A 19,200-nucleotide genomic window follows, 5' to 3' on the forward strand; every position below is an offset into this window, starting at 1 on the left:
TAAAGGAAACCGGTACCTACTCCAGAGAATGCATCTGGCATATGGCATCCAGTTCTGTAGACTGCATCTCTGGCGAGATTGAAACAAGGGTAGAAGCAGTGCAGAAGGTAAATGGAACAAAATCTGTACCACAACCCCAGTGAGGTGAGGTATAAGGAACTAAATCTGTACGCCACCGAGGAGAAGGAAAGGTGGGATATGATAGAGAAAATGTACTACTTCAGGTTTGTAGATAATGCACAGGAGGCAGGCATTTTTTTAGTCATAATACAAATCTGCAGGTGGGCTGGGCTCATTGGCAGGAAAAATATATTGATTTATAAAAAGAGAATGGATGCATAGAACAGCTTTCCAATAGAGACGTAAGGGTACAAGCAACATGCAAATTCAAGAATAAATAGAGCAAATTCAGAAGATCAAATGCAGTGGGAAAGAGAGGCTAACGTTGGAGATCCAATAGAGTCTGCGGTAGTGCAGTAGGAATGGTAACTAGACAGAGTAGATGGGTCTAAAGGGTCTTTGCCATCAGATTCTGTTTCCAAGGTTACCCAGATAGGTTCCAATAAGTAGAAGGTAGCCTGGAACAGATGACTCACCTCTCAGGTGCAAACATCGTAAAGATATGGAAACCTCTTTTGCATGTGTCACATTGTGCAAGTGCCATAGGACTAAATACAAGGCTGAAGAGCCAGCCCTACTACTCTGTTACAGCAGGCAAGAGCACATACAGTCTCTCTCTGTCTGTTTCTCTCTCTCTCTCTCTCTCTTTCTCTCACACACACACCTGAAAATCATTACCTTTCTTTCAAAATCAGCCCTTCACCTCTTAATCATCCTCTTCTCACTCAAGAACAGAAGAGCTATACCAGTGTAAACTTTGACACCTCTTTGATGCATCGAGGATGTGTTCAAACAGTCAAAGTGTTGATTTAGAACCTGTAACCGTAGCATTAGTCACCCTTGCATGCCATTCTGTTTTTTAAATATGTGAGTCAGTCTTAAGACCCAAAAAATTATTTATGATACTGGTTTTGATGTCAGATGACAACGTGGAATATTATGGGTATTAGTCAGTGCTGCTTCTTAATCTGTTGGATATTTTATTTAGTCATTTTCAAGACTAATTAAGTCACATAAAGTATAAAACCATTCGTATCCACAGGAAATATCACAGGCTTTATATAATTGGTCATAAGGTATGCCAATCAATCTTCTTATTTAATCCTGAGGGTGACACCGTGTTTAATAAAAAGATCCAGTATTGCTTTTGCTTGTTCAAAAGTTGTCTAGTTGCCACCACCCTGGGTGGACAATTTGACTGTTTCAAAAATGGTCCAATTCAAGTCTGAAAAGACATGTCAGCAACTAGACATTTGGACTATTGGCATGTGTATCTTTTTGGTATTAATACAGCTTTGGTGCTCAATCAATCTAGCACAAAATCGGATAGCTTGGTGCATCCAACATATATAATGTTGCAGGGACACTGGAGTACATACAACTACATTCCTCATAATACAATCTGCAAGTGGTTTAATCAGATGATATTTCCAGTGTCAAGATGCTGCCAGAATTGTCAGTCTATGTCAATGCATACATATCCAATGCTCCACAGCTTAAAAATGACCAGGTGCTTACAAACTTATTTCAGATTGATGAGATAAGTCGCTTTATACTACATGATCCCTAATGCTGTTACCCATCACATGTATACAATATGAGGAGAGCTTCTAAACATTGGACACATGGCCATAATTTCATTTGTCAGTAATAATTCACCAGAGCCACTTAGGGGCTAGATTAGAATATTTCAGAACACTTCTGATGGTTGTCTGGATTTATAGTTTAATAACAAGTGTTGATCAGAATATTTAGCCCATAAGAAAGCATTTCTCACAGCTTTCTTAGGATATCCATGAATATAGAATATTTGCTTCAAATCATGCAAACAATGTAAAAAATCTTCTGTGCCTGAGCATAATCAGCTGATGCTAAAATATTGTCCTCCAGGAAGCCACATTTAAACTGCCGGGATGGAATCTTCAAAGCGGAGAAGATTATACATTTGATTCATTTTCCTGAACACCAATGTCTTAATGTCGACCATGTTTCCAGATTTCATATCCAAAAAGGAAATCATGTTGTGATGATAATTTAAAGAAATACAACAAGTTTGCTGCCTTGATGATTACGCCAGTCATAAAAAAGATAAATGATCTCTTTCTATCCATTCCAGATAAAGAGAAGTATCATCTATGATCCAATTTCATAAACTCACCATTCTAAGGTCCTTCTGATGGACATATCGACTATTCTTCGAAGGGAGAGACATACAAATTCACACACATCTGGGGCCACTGGGGAGCCCATGGAGACTCCATGTTTTTGGTGATAGTAGATATCTTGAAATGAAGAAATTTTCACATGAACTATATGGGCTATTGCTAAGATGGATTCTGTGGGGAATTCTCTGAGGCAAAAGTCTTCTTTCCAATATTTTTTGCACTAATCAGTTGCAGCTTCTTGCGGCACATTCGTATACAAAGATTTGACATCAAGGGACACTAAGATTAAATCAACAAATGCTAAAGGGACAGATTGGAGCCATCTCAATATATGAGATGAATCTTGAATGTAGGAAAATAGCTAATGGTTCAAATAATAAGCCATTTGCAGCTACTATTGGGTGACATAGTGGTTTTACAATGATTTTCCGAACATTTGGTTACACGTAAAGTACAGGGACCCTCAGATTCTTACGGGCGGATTTTAAAAGCCCTGCTCGCGTAAATCCGCCCGGATTTACGCGAGCAGGGCCTTGCGCGCCGGCGCGCCTATTTTCCATAGGCCGCCGGTGCGCGCAAACCCCGGGACGCGCGTAGGTCCCGGGGTTTTTGGCAGGGGCGTGTCGGGGGCATGTCGGGGGCGGGGCCGAACGACACGGCGTTTTGGGGGTGGGATGCGGCGTTTCGGGGGCGGGCCTGGGGGCGTGGTTTTGGGCCGGGGCGTTCCGGGGGCATGGCCGTGCCCTCCGGAACCGCCCCCGGGTCGGGTCTCGGCGCGCCAGCAGCCCGCTGGCGCACGTGGGTTTACGTCTCCCTCCGGGAGGCGTAAATCCATGGATAAAGGTGTGGGGGGGGTTTTAGATAGGGCCGGGGGGTGGGTTAGGTAGGGGAAGGGAGGGGATGGTGAGGGGAGTTCCCTCCGAGGCCGCTCCAGGATTTTAGAGGATACGCGCGGCTATGGGCGTATCTTGTAAAATCCAGCGTACATTTGTTTGCGCCTGCTGCGCAAACAAAAGTACGCGATCGCGCTTTTTAAAAAAATCTACCCCTAAATGTGTAAAATGGTTCGCTCCTTGATGGCAAAGAAACTTGATATCATAGTTTCCTCCAAAAGCTTAGAAATCTGTTGTGACAAATTACTGGTAGGATCAGATGTTAAAGGGGTATAGTGTTGCTGATCATTCAATTGTTTGCAGCACATCACAATAATATAGTCCTTAGTGTTCAGAATCATGACTCCTCCGCCATTATCCATTGGTTTGATGGTAATATCTTTTTTCTTGCTTAATTAAACAATGCTTGTTTCTCTTATGTAGATAAATTATAAAAAGTTTTAATTGGACTTTGTTCCAAATTCTTTAAGTCAGATAAGACCAAATCATTGAACGTTTGAAGGTGAGGATCCAGGGGTTCTGGTGGTGTCAAACGATGGTTGGGAATTAACAAAATATAACAATTTGACTTGCAGTAAAACAGAAAATTCTTTGCAAAGATATACAGCTTTCAAAAGGATCATGTCTGACGTTGAGATGAAGGAAAGGCCATAATCAAGGATCTGAGTTTGTATCAAAGATGGCAGCCTATCTGAGAAATTAATTACCGTTATGGCTGTCTCACCTGTGAGCGAGTGACAGGTATGTGCCATTGGTCATCTCCTATGTATTAGTCGCATTATGTCCGATACGGACGTCTGCAGGGATGTCTTCCTGAGGAATCCTTGAAGACACAAACGGAAATTCATTTTTCATGGTTGCTGGAATAATGGAAGGAACTTTATTCAGCCAAGGGTAAACTGCAGCAGAAGCACAATCTTTCTCATCCCTTCAAATTTAGCAATCTTCATATGTTAAATTTTGCATTTCAACTGTTTTATGTTATTCTTAGTCTCAGTTAAAGATTATTCCAATTTATCAGAAGCAAATGTACTTTTAACTTCTGTTTCCAGGGCTACAATTTGTAATTGTATTTCTTCTGATGTAATTTTTGTATATTCCACAATCAACAGCATAAGGGCCAATGAACACTTGTTCAAGATTGCCATCCACTTATTGAAAATTTCTGCATTCTCAGTGAAAACTTTAGGTTCTTTATTGATCCTTAGGCCACGAGAAGCCATTTATTGTTTTATTTATTCAATCAATGTGGCCCCTTGCAGATGAGCTGGGTGGCTTTTTTTTTTTTGTAGCTGGGTTAATTTGCCTAGCACTATTCGAGATACTTGTTCAGTAGTTTAACTAAAAACATGTTTCCATTATGGTTTCCCCATTCTAGAGATCAAATAGTAATATCACAGTATACTCATCGGTCACAGTTCAAGATTAAAAAAACTTTGGAACAGTGACCGATGATTATACTTGAATGTACTAAAACAAAAGCTATATAACATATGGGCATTTTGTGCTTGTTATATGAAGGTCACACCTCTAGGTGTTATTGGTTGTCAGCATATTAAACCTCTACACCCTTCAAGTGCATATTTTGAGAAGCTAAGTAAACATTAAAAAAAAAATAGGGAGGTGCAGCCAAAAAGATTTTGTATCATTTTTTGTTTAGTTTCTTATTTTTTTCTACTTTCATTTTTATGTTTTGTTGCATATGCACACATGTTATAAAATAGCCTGGCCGCACGCATATAGGCAAGAAATGTTAAGTGGGCGCATGCCTAGCCACGCAAATTGCGAAGTCAGGGAATTTTAAAAGGGCCGAGTGTCCTCGCCCTTACCAGTTTCACCAGTTCATCCACAGATCATCCAGTTAACATTTAGGTCCTCCAAACCCTCCTGGTTTGATAGCTTGCACTCCCCCAGATACCACAGAGAATCTAAACCCGTCAGAAATGGCTCTTCCATTTTATTTTTTAACTTACACCTCCTCCATAGCAGAGGTAAAATTGCGCAGCAGGGGATCTGGGCGTACGCCCAGGCACGTAAGTATTTACATGCCCATCTCTCGGCCATGCCTCAGAATATCCATACTCCGCCCAGACCATGCCCGTGCCCTGCCATTTTTTGAAAATTTTTGCGACGTGTGCACAGCGGTTGATATGCGCATGCGGGCAGCTTTTAAAATTTGGTTGGTACACAAAAGCCTGGCTTGTGTGCCCCCTCCCTAATTAATGCGCGTGCCGGTCTTTTAAAAATTCACCTTTTATTTTTTAATTAGGGATGCCAACTTGCATAGGTGTGCAGTAACTCAAAATGAGTTCACACTAAAAACAAAATGAAAAAAATCGCTGCACATCCCTAAAAAATTAAAGACCATAAAGACTGTCAATTGTTTTCAAGATGTAGAATGGACTTTGCATGCTGATGACGCACCTGTTTCGAGGCACAGTTTGAAGCACTGTACAGAAATAAGTGAACAAAATGAGCTTTCGAGGGCTGCCATGATGATATGAAAAAGCGCTGTGAAATTTGACACGTTCAGGCACCAGATTAATGTGATCCACTGTTAAAAAAATCATTGTGCATTTGAGTTTTTCCTGCTGATAGCTGGATTGTTCCAGTCTGATATCAAACTGCCATGTTTAAGAACATAAGAACATTAGAAATTGCCATGCTGGGTCAGACCAAGGGTCCATCAAGCCCAGCATCCTGTTTCCAACAGAGGCCAAACCAGGCCACAAGAACCTGGCAATTACCCAAACACTAAGAAGATGCCATGCTACTGATGCAATTAATAGCAGTGGCTATTCCCTAAGTAAACTTGATTAATAGCAGTTAATGGACTTCTCCAAGAGCCTATCCAAATCTTTTTTGAACCCAGCTACACTAACTGCACTAACCACATCCTCTGGCAACATATTCTAGGGTTTAATTGTGCGTTGAGTGAAAAAGAATTTTCTCCGATTAGTCTTAAATGTGCTACTTGCTAACTTCATGGAATGCCCCCTTGTCCTTCTATTATTTGAAAGTGTAAATAACTGATTCACATCTACTCGTTCAAGACCTCTCATGATCTTAAAGATCTCTATCATATCCCCCCTCAGCCGTCTCTTCTCCAAGCTGAACAGCCCTAACCTCTTCAGTCTTTCCTCATAGGGAAGCTGTTCCATCCCCTTTATCATTTTAATTGCCCTTTTCTGTACCTTCTCCATCGCAACTATATCTTTTTTGAGATGCGGCGACCAGAATTGTACACAGTATTCAAGGTGCGGTCTCACCATGGAGCGATACAGAGGCATTATGACATTTTCTGTTCTATTAACCATTCCCTTCTTAATAATTCCTAACATTCTGTTTGCTTTTTTGACTGCTGCAGCACACTGAGCTGACAATTTTAAAAGTATTATCCACTATGATGCCTAGATCTTTTTCCTGGGTGGTAGCTCCTAATATGGAACCTAACATCGTGTAACTACAGCAAGGGTTATTTTTCCCTATATGCAACACCTGGCACTTGTCCACATTAAATTTCATCTGTCACTATTTCCATTATTATTCTGTCCAGGTCCTGCCAGGGGACTTTAACTCATAGTCTACTGATTGCAGAGGTGAGAATATAACCAAGTTTTTGACATTGATACCATTAAAGAGTACATTTATACTGAAAACAAGCAAAGATTCTCAGCTCTTTATTTTATCTATCAGAGAGAAAGGGAACTAAAAAAAAAACTGCCCAAGTGGGAACTGATTTCAACCTGTCGATTTAGAACAGTAAGGACAAGGGCTGTAAAGAAAACTGTGCTTAGTACTCACCATGCAATATTTCAAAAGTCTACATGATAGTATGCAATAGAGCTTTAAAAAAACTGGTTGAAAATTTGATAAAGCTTTTTTTTCAAATTATTTAAGGTCTGCCATTTCCTGAAACTTTGTAAGAGTAGTCAGAGCAAATGGTGTTTCGGGGGGGGGGGGGGGGGGGAAGAAATTTTCAAAAGGATTTACACTTGCAAATGTAACCATTGTAGCAATTTTCAAAATCCATTTACTAGTGTAAAGTGCACTTATGCGGGTAAATCCTATGGACAATTGACTAGCATATATTGTAGCAATTTTCAAAGTGAATTTACATGTGTAAAACCCAGTTTTAAGTGCATAAATGCTTTTGAAAATCAGGCCCTAAGAGAGTCAGCCACAAGATTAGGTCACGCATACCAGATGTGGTTGTTACCTACAATCCACGATGTAGGTAACAACCACAACCACCAGATGACACGCGTTGCGTGAATCAGTCGCAATGCTGGTGTGGGTCTGTGTGTCTGTGTGTTTGAGGTCACTGCCAACTCTCTTCCAGACAGCATGTTATGCTTTTGCACTATTGCACTGTACACGTGGAGGGGGGCGTAGTTTGTCTTTTCAGAGTGGAGCTGGAGTGAGGTGGAAAACAACTGCCTCAGAGGAAGCAGAAGTTTAAAAACATGATCCACGTGTAAGGGAAAAAAAAACGTTGTTGAGCTAAGAGGCAACAGGTTTTCTGAGACCAAAAGGAAATGGAGCAGAAAATGAAAGCTTGGACCCTGCTTGCACTTAGCCATGCATATCTGTAAATGCACAACACCACAGCACAAACAAGAAGCCAGCTTTTTTTGCTTCAGTTTTTAACCTTTTCAGCCAGAAGAATTAAATGATCCATTAAACGGAACAGAAGAGCCAGCAGAAACAGTGGCTTTGGAAGCAAATGGGGATTTAAATTTACAGAGATTTCCAGAAGCTTAATTTTGTTACCTGTCATGTAAATTGCTTTGGTATTTTACCGTTTTCTAGTGTTTAGAGGCATCGCCATCTCCAGCAAGTTTCCTACAATTGTAATCCAAGAGTTGTTAGAGGGTGCAATAACTTTATACACTACAGTAGGGGATATCCATGAAATGAATGAGTTAAATTAAAAAAAAAAAAAAAAGACTAAAATGTGACAAATGAGTTTGTTTTTGTTTCATTTTAAAGAACCAAAATAAAAATTTGTTGATTTTTTTTGTATTTTGGAAATAGTGTGCCCTATTTTCAATTAGGTACACTACACCGAGGGCACTGTTAAACTACCAGTTCTCTTAACCAAGTAGTTACACCACAATAAGAGAACTCAGAAACTTTCTCAAGTTATGTCAATATTCAATTTCCCATATTTATTCACGAAACATACATTTCTTAAAAGATCCTATCTAGACAATAATTCCTCTCTAGCACACTCATCCTTCCATACATCTATCATACACACCCATAAAAACAACATATTATAATGTGAATTCCATCCCCACAAATTTGATTACAATTCAAATAACAATGTAACATAGATTTTACAATATTATATAAATATAATTAATATTATTATATAACAATGCATTGGTTTGAAAATATCTATGTTTTCATTTGCTTATGTCACCACATCTAGGCTTTTCTTTGAATTCTCTCAATCACAGCGACATCGTCCATGGGACCTATCCGACAAGGCCTCCTTGTTTCGCCCACTCATCTGGGCTTCATCAGGGATTTTATCGTCACCAATGCCTCTAATTCATTCTGTATTAAATAAAGCCTCATGTGAATATCACAAAAACCCATTTTTTATTATTTATTTTGTATGTTATTTATATAATGTGAACCCTTAAAACTAACCCCTAAGACACCTCCTTAAAACCTAGAATGGATCTACCTCTGCACAACATGAAATCGTTATTCACCACTTGACAAACATTAATCTCCGAAACTGTGTTCAAGTCTACTTTCATCCATATGATTTCCAAAACGTAGTTGAGAACAATTTCACATATATAACATCGCTAAATCTGGAAGCGAACCCTGCAACCAAAAAAGATAGCGAATCATAGCATCTAACAACAGTTTCAAAACCACAGCTTAACAAACCTGGAACAGGACGCACAACCAACTACCCACATACTCACATTTCCTCCGGAACTGATGACATCACGTACAACGGCATGATGTAAAACTATCACCTTGAGGCGAATCCTTTATACCTTCCAATTGGAAACTAACTGATCCCACCTGTAAAACAATTCTCATTCCTTAACCCGCAAAAAATTACTTCAAAGACAACTCATAAGGACCCAAGCAAACCCCTCATAGAAATGCCTGCCATTCAATTGGACCATTTAGTCCATGGGGCGCACTAGTTTGCCAATCAAAGATAAATCTCTGCTCTACTCTCCTCAAGATTGCAGACAGGTCACCTCCCCGCTGTAAAGTAATTCGTTTGATAATGAAAAATCGTAACTGTTCAACTTCGTGTTTGGCCTCTATCCAGTGTTTCACCAATGGGGCATTAATTTTCACCATCCTAATCCTGCTTTTATGCTCAATAATTCGTGATCTTATAGACCGTATGGTTTGTCCAATATAAATTAGCGAGCACGGACACAGAATTACATACACCACTCCTGCTGTCTCACAAGTAAACTTTTCCAAAAGAATATAAGGAAACTTTAATTTGGGGTGACTGAATTGTTGTATCTGTAAAACCTGTGGACAAACCGAACAACCCCCGCACTGCACTTGTCCAGCCGCATTCTGATCTCTATAATATGAATGCTTTGACGATTTCAAACTGTCCCATAAATTCTTCCGTTTTTTAATGGCGAAAATCGGGAGTTCATCAAAAACTTTCAACGGGGACAAGATCTTCCAATGTTTTTTTATTAGATCTTTAACTCCAGAGGACTTGGCTGAGAAAGGAATAGAACAAATAGTTCTACAAGGTTTTTCTTTCTGAGCTTTGATCAACAAATTTTCTCTGTTAGAGTATAATGCCCTTTTATAAGCTTTTTTGATAATTGATCTAGAATATCCCCGAGCCAAAAATTTTTCACTCAAAACTTGAGACTGAAGTTTTAAACTCTTCAACTGTAGAACAAAGTCTTCTGTATCTCAAAAATTGCCCCGTTGGAATATTATTTTTTAATTGTCTAGAATGAAAACTACGGGAATGTAACAAATTATTTTTATCCGTGGGTTTTCTGTATATTGTGGTGGCAATCTTATTGCCCACAATATATACCTTCATATCTAAAAACGGTACCAGTTTTGTATCTATATTGAAAATGAATTTTAAATGAGAATTCCCTCCATTAACCTCTTGCCAAAAAATTTTTAACTCATCTGCTGTTCCCCTCCATACTAAGAAAACATCATCAATATATCTGGCCCACCACACCACTTTATTCCACCAAGAAGACGTATAAACTATACTCTTCTCAAAATTTGCAACATATAAGCAAGCCACCGTAGGTGCTATAGGGGATCCCATAGGGATACCAGACGACTGTAAAAAATATTGATTCTTATATGAGAAGAAATTACTGGTAAGTACCAACTCAGCTATATTTACCAAAAATTGTAATTTCCTATCTGAAAACCCCATGCTGGATAATACCTTTTTTACCATCTCTAATGCTTCATCCTGCGGAACATTCGTATAAAGCGCTTCAATATCAGCTGTTGATAACAAAATTTCCCCAGAAAACGCAGGAAACTGTTCAATACGATTAAGAAAATCTATTGAATCTTTAATGTATGAAGGTATAGAAAATAGTTGAGGTTGTAATATATTATCCAAGTATTTGGCTAAAGGTTCTAAAATTGAACCGATGCCAGATACTATAGGTCTTCCAGGGGGTGCTACCAACGATTTATGTACTTTTGGTAAAATAAAAAAATGTGGAGTAACAGGGTGCATCACAGATAGAAAATTAAACTCTTTCTTAGAAATGAGTTTACTATCAAATGCTTCTTGAACCAGGTTATTCACCCGTTCATGTAACTGAACAGTGGGATCACTCATCAATTTCCGGTAAAAATGTTCATCACTAAGCTGTCTCATTATTTCCAAATCATAGTCACCATCATCCATGATTACCACACCTCCCCCCTTATCAGCTGAAGTAATAATGATGGATTCATCCTCCCGTAACAATTTCAAAGCCTGCCATTCCTCTTTACTAAGATTATAGGCAGGATATTCTACTGATTGTTCTAACTCGGAAAGATCACTCAAGACTAAAGTTTGGAACGCTTGTAACAAAACACTAGGGGGAGTAGGAGGTATCCAACGGGAAGGTTTATACAGTTTATTATCTCCTCCATCAAAATGTGTGTCTCCAAAAAATTCTCTAATCTGTAACCTTCTAAAGAATTTTTGGAGTTCCACCCGCATTTGAAATGCATCATAAACTGCATAGGGTGCAAAAGAAAAACCTTTATCTAACAAGGAAACCATCGAGTCAGATAGTGATTTTTTTGAAAGATTAAACACTATTGAATCATCTAATGTCACCTGCGTAGATTGTAACTGGTTGATGTTTGTTGAAACCCCTGAGGTCTTGTCTCTCTGAACTGTCTGCCTCCCCGAGCCCGTGACCCTAAAAAAGATGAAGATGAAGACGTCCCTCGCATAGAGGACTGGCCTCCCGTAGGCTGATCTATTGCTGGTTCATGAAAACCCACTCGTTTATTATCTTTTTTCTTTCTATTCAAAGTTTCATTAGAATCCTCAGTGGAGTCATCAGAGGATGAAAAATCTCCACGTTTATTTACCCTACGTTTTCTATTTGCATTCATCCACGGGTAAACATATCCCACCGTATAGTCCTTTTCATCCCTATTAAGTTTTTCTATTTTCAATAGTCTAGTCTCCTTTCTGTATGCATCTAATTGCTCTTGAATATCCTTTAACTGGTCTTCTACTATTTCACTAGAGGCCTCTACCTGTAATTTGGATAGTTCTTCCCCAATCTCTTTTTTAAGAATCTCTATTTTCTGTGTTGTTGTTTCCACAATTAACACCATCAGGTCATGGGAACACTTATTCAAGATGGAATTCCATCTATGAATAAAGTGTTCGTCTTCTGCAAATAATGAAGGTTCCTTGTTAAGTCTAAGACCACGTGGTATACGTTTTATGTTACAATACTCCGCCAACGTGGCTGCATGTAATTCCATTCTAATCTCTTTACGTCTATAGTTGGTATAATTATCCCAACTACTCTTAGGTGGAATATGTGTGCCGGAGTCAAATAAATGAAAACCTGCCAATATCTCTGACGCGGCCTGTTCAGAATATGCATACATATCTTCCATGATCCCTCAAACTCTGGAAACCGTAAGGTACACTACACCGAGGGCACTGTTAAACTACCAGTTCTCTTAACCAAGTAGTTACACCACAAATAAGAGAACTCAGAAACTTTCTCAAGTTATGTCAATATTCAATTTCCCATATTTATTCACGAAACATACATTTCTTAAAAGATCCTATCTAGACAATAATTCCTCTCTAGCACACTCATCCTTCCATACATCTATCATACACACCCATAAAAACAACATATTATAATGTGAATTCCATCCCCACAAATTTGATTACAATTCAAATAACAATGTAACATAGATTTTACAATATTATATAAATATAATTAATATTATTATATAACAATGCATTGGTTTGAAAATATCTAGGTTTTCATTTGCTTATGTCACCACATCTAGGCTTTTCTTTGAATTCTCTCAATCACAGCGACATTGTCCATGGGACCTATCCGACAAGGCCTCCTTGTTTCGCCCACTCATCTGGGCTTCATCAGGGATTTTATCGTCACCAATGCCTCTAATTCATTCTGTATTAAATAAAGCCTCATGTGAATATCACAAAAACCCATTTTTTATTATTTATTTTGTATGTTATTTATATAATGTGAACCCTTAAAACTAACCCCTAAGACACCTCCTTAAAACCTAGAATGGATCTACCTCTGCACAACATGAAATCGTTATTCACCACTTGACAAACATTAATCTCCGAAACTGTGTTCAAGTCTACTTTCATCCATATGATTTCCAAAACGTAGTTGAGAACAATTTCACATATATAACATCGCTAAATCTGGAAGCGAACCCTGCAACCAAAAAAGATAGCGAATCATAGCATCTAACAACAGTTTCAAAACCACAGCTTAACAAACCTGGAACAGGACGCACAACCAACTACCCACATACTCACATTTCCTCCGGAACTGATGACATCACGTACAACGGCATGATGTAAAACTATCACCTTGAGGCGAATCCTTTATACCTTCCAATAAGGGCATTTTATTAGAAAATAGTGCACCCTATTTGAAAATAGAGCACACTACTTACTAATAGCATTCCCTATTTGCAAATAGTGTGTTTATTTGCTAATAGTGTGCATTATTTGCTAATAGTCACACTATTTCTTGAAACTGGGCCCAGCTAATCCCAGCCAGATAGGCCTGGGCCCCAGAAATATCTTGGGGGGTAGAAGGGGCTTAGACAGTATCAGGCAGGCCCAGTTTGGTTGCTTTTTGTTTTGATTTTTTTGGCCTTTAATGGGGGGGTGTTGGTTCAGAAAACAAGCCGAATAAAATAAAAACATTAAATGAACTGAGAATTGAAACTCCTGTCCTCAAATGAAAAACAAATCCCTACTCTATAGTGGTATTTCTGAACAATGCCCTGGATGTTACATGATGGAAGGAGATCATGAGAAAAGTCACCACTACCCTTAGCCAATAAGCCTTCATACTGTTGATACAACTCCATCATTGCTCTCTGCTTCAATGGCAGGGAGAAAAGAGGAATTAGATTCAGACAGCAACCAACAAGGACCTTGGCTTTTACGGTCTGGGAAAACAAATAAGCATGGGGGTAACTTTCTGATACGGCTATTATTAACCTTAACCAATAAGCCTGATACTTTTGATGCAACTTCAACATTGTTCTCTGCTTCAGTGGCAAAAGGTAATGGGGAATTAGATTCAGACAGCAACCAATAAGGGTCCTGAGTTTTGAGGTCTGTGAAACTGATAAGTATGGGAGTGACCTGTTTGGCTTGGCAGATACCACCATAAGCTTGCTGGGCAGACTAGATGGACTGTTTGGTCCTTTTCTGCCATCATTTCTATGTTTCTGTGTTTCTATACTATCAGCAGAGAAAATATATCTAGAAAATAATTCCCTATTCACATCCAAGAAAAGGGCATTAAAATTTCAGCTCAAGGAAAGACAAAAAAACAAAGCAAAGAGAAAATGGAAACACAAAACTTAGCAAACAAAATAAAATGACAGGAGGAAAAGCTCTGAGCATAGGTGTATCTCTTGCCTAGTGTGCTGATTGACTTGTGTAACGTTTGGCCAGTCACAAGGAGGTCCTGCAAATGGCCACACTCATCTAGGCCACTGCCAGACTACCCAAATGCCGATGTGGCGAAGACATTGAATGCTGCTCCTCTTGCGGGCCACCCTAGGCATGCACACCACCTCTTAAAGATCCTGCAGTGGGAATTGGAGCAGCTGGCGCAGATGGATGATGTCAGCCATGCTTCTTATCCTTGCCTCAGCAACAGGTCCCCTGCAGCATTGTGGTGCATGTTGCTACCCTGGATCCTGCCTCATCCAGCCTGACCAGCCTGTCCTGCCCCATCCAGCCTTTCCTGCCTCACCCAGCTTGCCTTGCCTTGCCCAGCCTGCCTTGCCTCATTCAGCCTGTCCTGCCTGCCTTGCCTCGTCCAGCCTCATCCAGCCTTGTTCCAGCCTCCTTCCTGTCACTTACTTGCCTATTCTCCTGCTGCTAACATCGGCTATAGATCCTGACTATGCCTTGCTTGCTGCCTGCCCGGAACCTTGGTCTGCTCCCAGTATCTGTCTCTTTGCTGCCTGCCCTGACCTCAGCCTTGCTCTGGACATTCTCTCTCTATCTCAAGGGACTCTCACCTAAGCCTTGCCGGCCCCTGGAACCCAAGGACTCAACCTGCAGGGAACAGGGCTGGAATAGGTGAAGATCCAGCTCAGTCCCGTCAAAGGGCATGTCCACAAGCCATTGGCATGGGTCAAGTAGGTTCACCTGCTAGGCTGCATCAACCACACCACAGCACAAGGGCTCACAACCCTGACAAATTGAAAACTAGCCTCCTTTGGATTTAACCATAAGATGGTTATTAGGGGTGGAACAAACTGACAATGGCCTCTTGTTTTTGGGAAAAATTAAAACAAAAAGACCTCTCTGAGGTCCTGCAAACCACCCTCCTACCCCCACAAAGCATTCCAGGGATTTGAGCCCAGCCCTACCAGGGCTGCTCCGGGCTCAGCTGACCCCATTCCTACCCATTAAAAATCGAGCCTGTGACCCAGGCCCACCCAACTGGGCTTCCCTGGGCCATCCTCCCAGAAGCATGGATCAGAGCTGTGAACCTCACTCCCCAGTCCTCACTTACCCTTGCTGCAAGTCTGGCCTGAAAAGAATAAAAAGTGCAGGAGCAGCCCTACTACTCCTGCCCCACACCCAGATCTTTAAAAATGGTGCTGGCTGGCAGTGGCCATACAACATAATGATATAAGCTGCACTTGAGACTGGCCACAAAGTGATATCACTTTGGCACCAGCATCAGAGCTACCAGTGCCATTTTTAAAGATCTGGATGCTGAACCCACGGCAAGGATGGGTAAGTGGGGGCTTGGATCTTTTCCAATACTTTATTGATGCAGAGACGTATTCATAAAATTGCCCGACTCAGGCCGAGTTTCACAGCTCTACAGCCGCTGCCTCAGGGGCTACAAACAAACCATACAGTAATCAATCATACAAAATAAATAAATACTTCATAAATCATAAAAATGTATTTTCTCAAAAAAAATCTTAACATCATTAAGATCTCACAAATATTAAAAATAATTTTTATAAGAGAATAAAAACCCTTTTTAAACATCATTAAGATCTAAAATATGAAAATCATAATGTCAAAATTAAAAAATGGTGACAACAATGATTAATTGAACTAGTGAAGTTCTAAAAAACATACCAATCAATTTAAAACATACTTATAAAAATATTTTCTTACTCACTTAAAAGGTAATAATATGATATGAGAAAAAACTATCAATCCTTAAAAAATGATAACTAATTTACCTCCACTATTCCAATCAGTGATGTTGTTTCTTCCAATGAACAATGATTATATGTCAGCAATACAAGAACAACTAGAAAATATGCAGACCATTGTTTAAAAATTACAGTTCAAAGGTATTTACTAAAAAGATCTTAATTAATTAAATATTATATAAACATGTGGCAAAGCTGATTTTTAATATTACTCAATTAATAAAACATGTTAATATATGCTTCTGTGGCTCTTTTGTGTTTACCTGACGGCTATCATAGATCACCTACCTCTTTGTTTTCTTGGGTAAGTGGGGGCTACAGAGGGAGATCCATAGCCCCGGCCTATGTTTCTGTGAGGCAAGAGGGGCCCAGAGAAGCCAAGCCAGGTAGGCTTAGACCTTGGGCTAGATTTTTAACAGATGGGAGGGGGTTGGAGGGGCTTGGGGAGCCATCAACTGGGCCTGGTTCAGGCCCGCTTGATAGGCCTGAGCCACAGAGATGTCTTACAGGATGGATGGGGGTTTGGAGGGAATCAGGAAAGTCAGGTTTGGGGTTTTTTTTTATTTTTGTAGTTTAATGGGGAGGGGTTGATTAAAGAAACAAGATGAATAAAATAAAAACATTAAATGAACTGAGAAACAAAACCCCTCTTCTGAAATGAAAAACATATTGAATTGAACATTTTTGGCTGCACATATATCAACCCCAAAATTCAGGTACAATTTTCAAAATCATTTATTTGGGTATATAATATTTACCTGAATAAACTGGTCTATCTGAAAATTGCCCTTCTCAGTAGGGATGTGCTTTCATTTGAAATGAAATAGAATATCTCAACAAAATTTCCTATTTCATTTCATTTCATTTCATCTTAAAAATGAAAGAAAGGATAAACAAGCCTTTTCTGAGTTTTCTAGAATTTCCATGCAAGTGGCAAGATGATTGAAAGCACTTTGAAAGTCTTGCTGCCACTCTGTCAGCTACCATGCCCCAGATGTATCACCATGATGGTCTTGCTGTCTCTTTGCCTAACTATCATGCCCCAGATGTATCACCTTGTGGGATTTAGTGCCACACTGTCTAACTGCCATGCCTATATGTACTACCTTAGGGGTCTTGTTGCCACTATGTCTAGCTGCCATGCCCTTAACACTACACCTTAGGGATTTTGATGCCTTTTTATTGATTGCTGCTTGGATCCCAGACTAGTTCTTCCATCCTACTTCTTTCTTGGTTATACTAATGTTTTTTCCCCCAAAATAAAATGTAAGAAAATTGAAAGAAATACAAGTTTCTCTTCACACCCCAACTCATTTTTGGTTCTTTACTTTATTCTTTTGATGTATACCTCTAAGATTCAAGTCTAGTTCTTCCACTCTGCTTCTCTCTTGTTTATACTGAAGAAAGAAAGAATGTTAAAATGTCTCCAGAAAGAAATAAAATTTAGAAAGATTAAAATATCTTCTTTTGTGCATATAAAAGAGTTTCTAGAAAAATTAAAATTGTTTGCAGACAATGGATGGCGGATCCAAGAGATGCAAGCTCAGGAAGCTGCTGAACCACGATTAATTATGAGAGCTTCGGTCTAAGAGAATGATGTGTATTGTGCTTGAAGAACTGAATCCATTTTTTATCAGACACAATCCCTGATGAAGCACTAAGGCACAACTCGTGTCGGGTTGGCGTTTTCAACTTTAATAATGTCTCAGTGGCCAATACATACAGAAAAGTGTTAATTTTTCTAGATACTCTTTTATATGCAGAAAAGGAAAAATATTTTTTGAAAAAAGTTTAGATGAGACCTATGATTAAAAGTATTTGAGCGGCACACCATTTGGGTGATTAACACAAGATTTGTTTAACCGCTGTTAAGTGAGATATCATACGCTCTTTATATTTATGATGTCTCAGATCAGCTACTTATAACAACGTTTTGTGGTTCAAATTGAATGAATTTATCTGAGTGCTTTTTTCTTGAAACATAATTATTGCCACGGAAAATAAGGGTTTTTTTTGCTATTGTTTATACAGAGTATGCTACAGCATTAGCAGGCCAGGAGCTGTTGCAGCCCATTCGATGAACAAACACAGTGCCAGACATTCTATCCCTGCTCTTCAGTCTTGGGGGATCCTCTTTCCCCTGTTTTTCAGTTACAAAGGGGCCCCATTCCAGACAATTTGCGTTTGGTCCCACACCTCCCTAGGATCAGCATTGTGTTCCAATGAATTTCACGCAATTACTGCCCAGTTCTTGTGCTTACTGGGAATATGATCAAAATGTAACATTCCAAACTAGAAATAGCATCAAGGATTGCAAAATCCAAACAGATTTTGCAGACTTGAAAGACGTTTTCTGGGCTGAAAAGACAAGTCTTGTCACCAATCACAAACAAAGGAATTTGACAGAGGACAAACTGTGTGTATCTGCAAAGGACAAGAGGGAAGAGAAGGCAGATTATATGTGAGTCTAAAAGGATTAAATTCAGGGTTTAGGATTCAGATCATCCATGTCTAGTGAAGGAGGATGTGGAGTGATGCGGGGGGAGGGGAGGGGGAGAGGAGGAGGAGGAAGAAATTAAGATTAAGGGAATGTCCACATTTAACTTCCATCCCTAATTTTCAGTTTGTGTCAAAGTGTTTGAGAGTGGGAATTACAGGAACGTTGGCTGTCAAAAACCAGATCTGTGGTCTTGGCAAGCTCACAGTAATTTTTAAGGCTTAAGTAACTGAAGGTACGCTAGCACGCCATCATTCATAAATCCTTTGCTAATAAAGGGTCAGGGATTTGTGTCATAAAAACCTTGGGGTCAGCAGCATGTCACTCAGTATTTGCTGCCAGACGCAGTGAACTTCTCCTATGACTTCAACAGAGCCTCACAATACTTTGAGCTTGCGGTTTCTGATGGCTTAGGAGCCTCTTTCTTTCTGGTTAATCCAGTCTAATGCGGTTGATGAAATCTTGTCTGTGGAGATTGACAATTTGTAAAACTAAACACCATGTATAGAACATACATTATACCACATTATCAGCCCTTCTTTGATGTCATTTACTATTCAAATGGTGCTGC

The sequence above is a fragment of the Rhinatrema bivittatum genome, chromosome 12, assembly GCF_901001135.1.
Source record: "Rhinatrema bivittatum chromosome 12, aRhiBiv1.1, whole genome shotgun sequence".
Lineage (NCBI taxonomy): Eukaryota > Metazoa > Chordata > Amphibia > Gymnophiona > Rhinatrematidae > Rhinatrema > Rhinatrema bivittatum.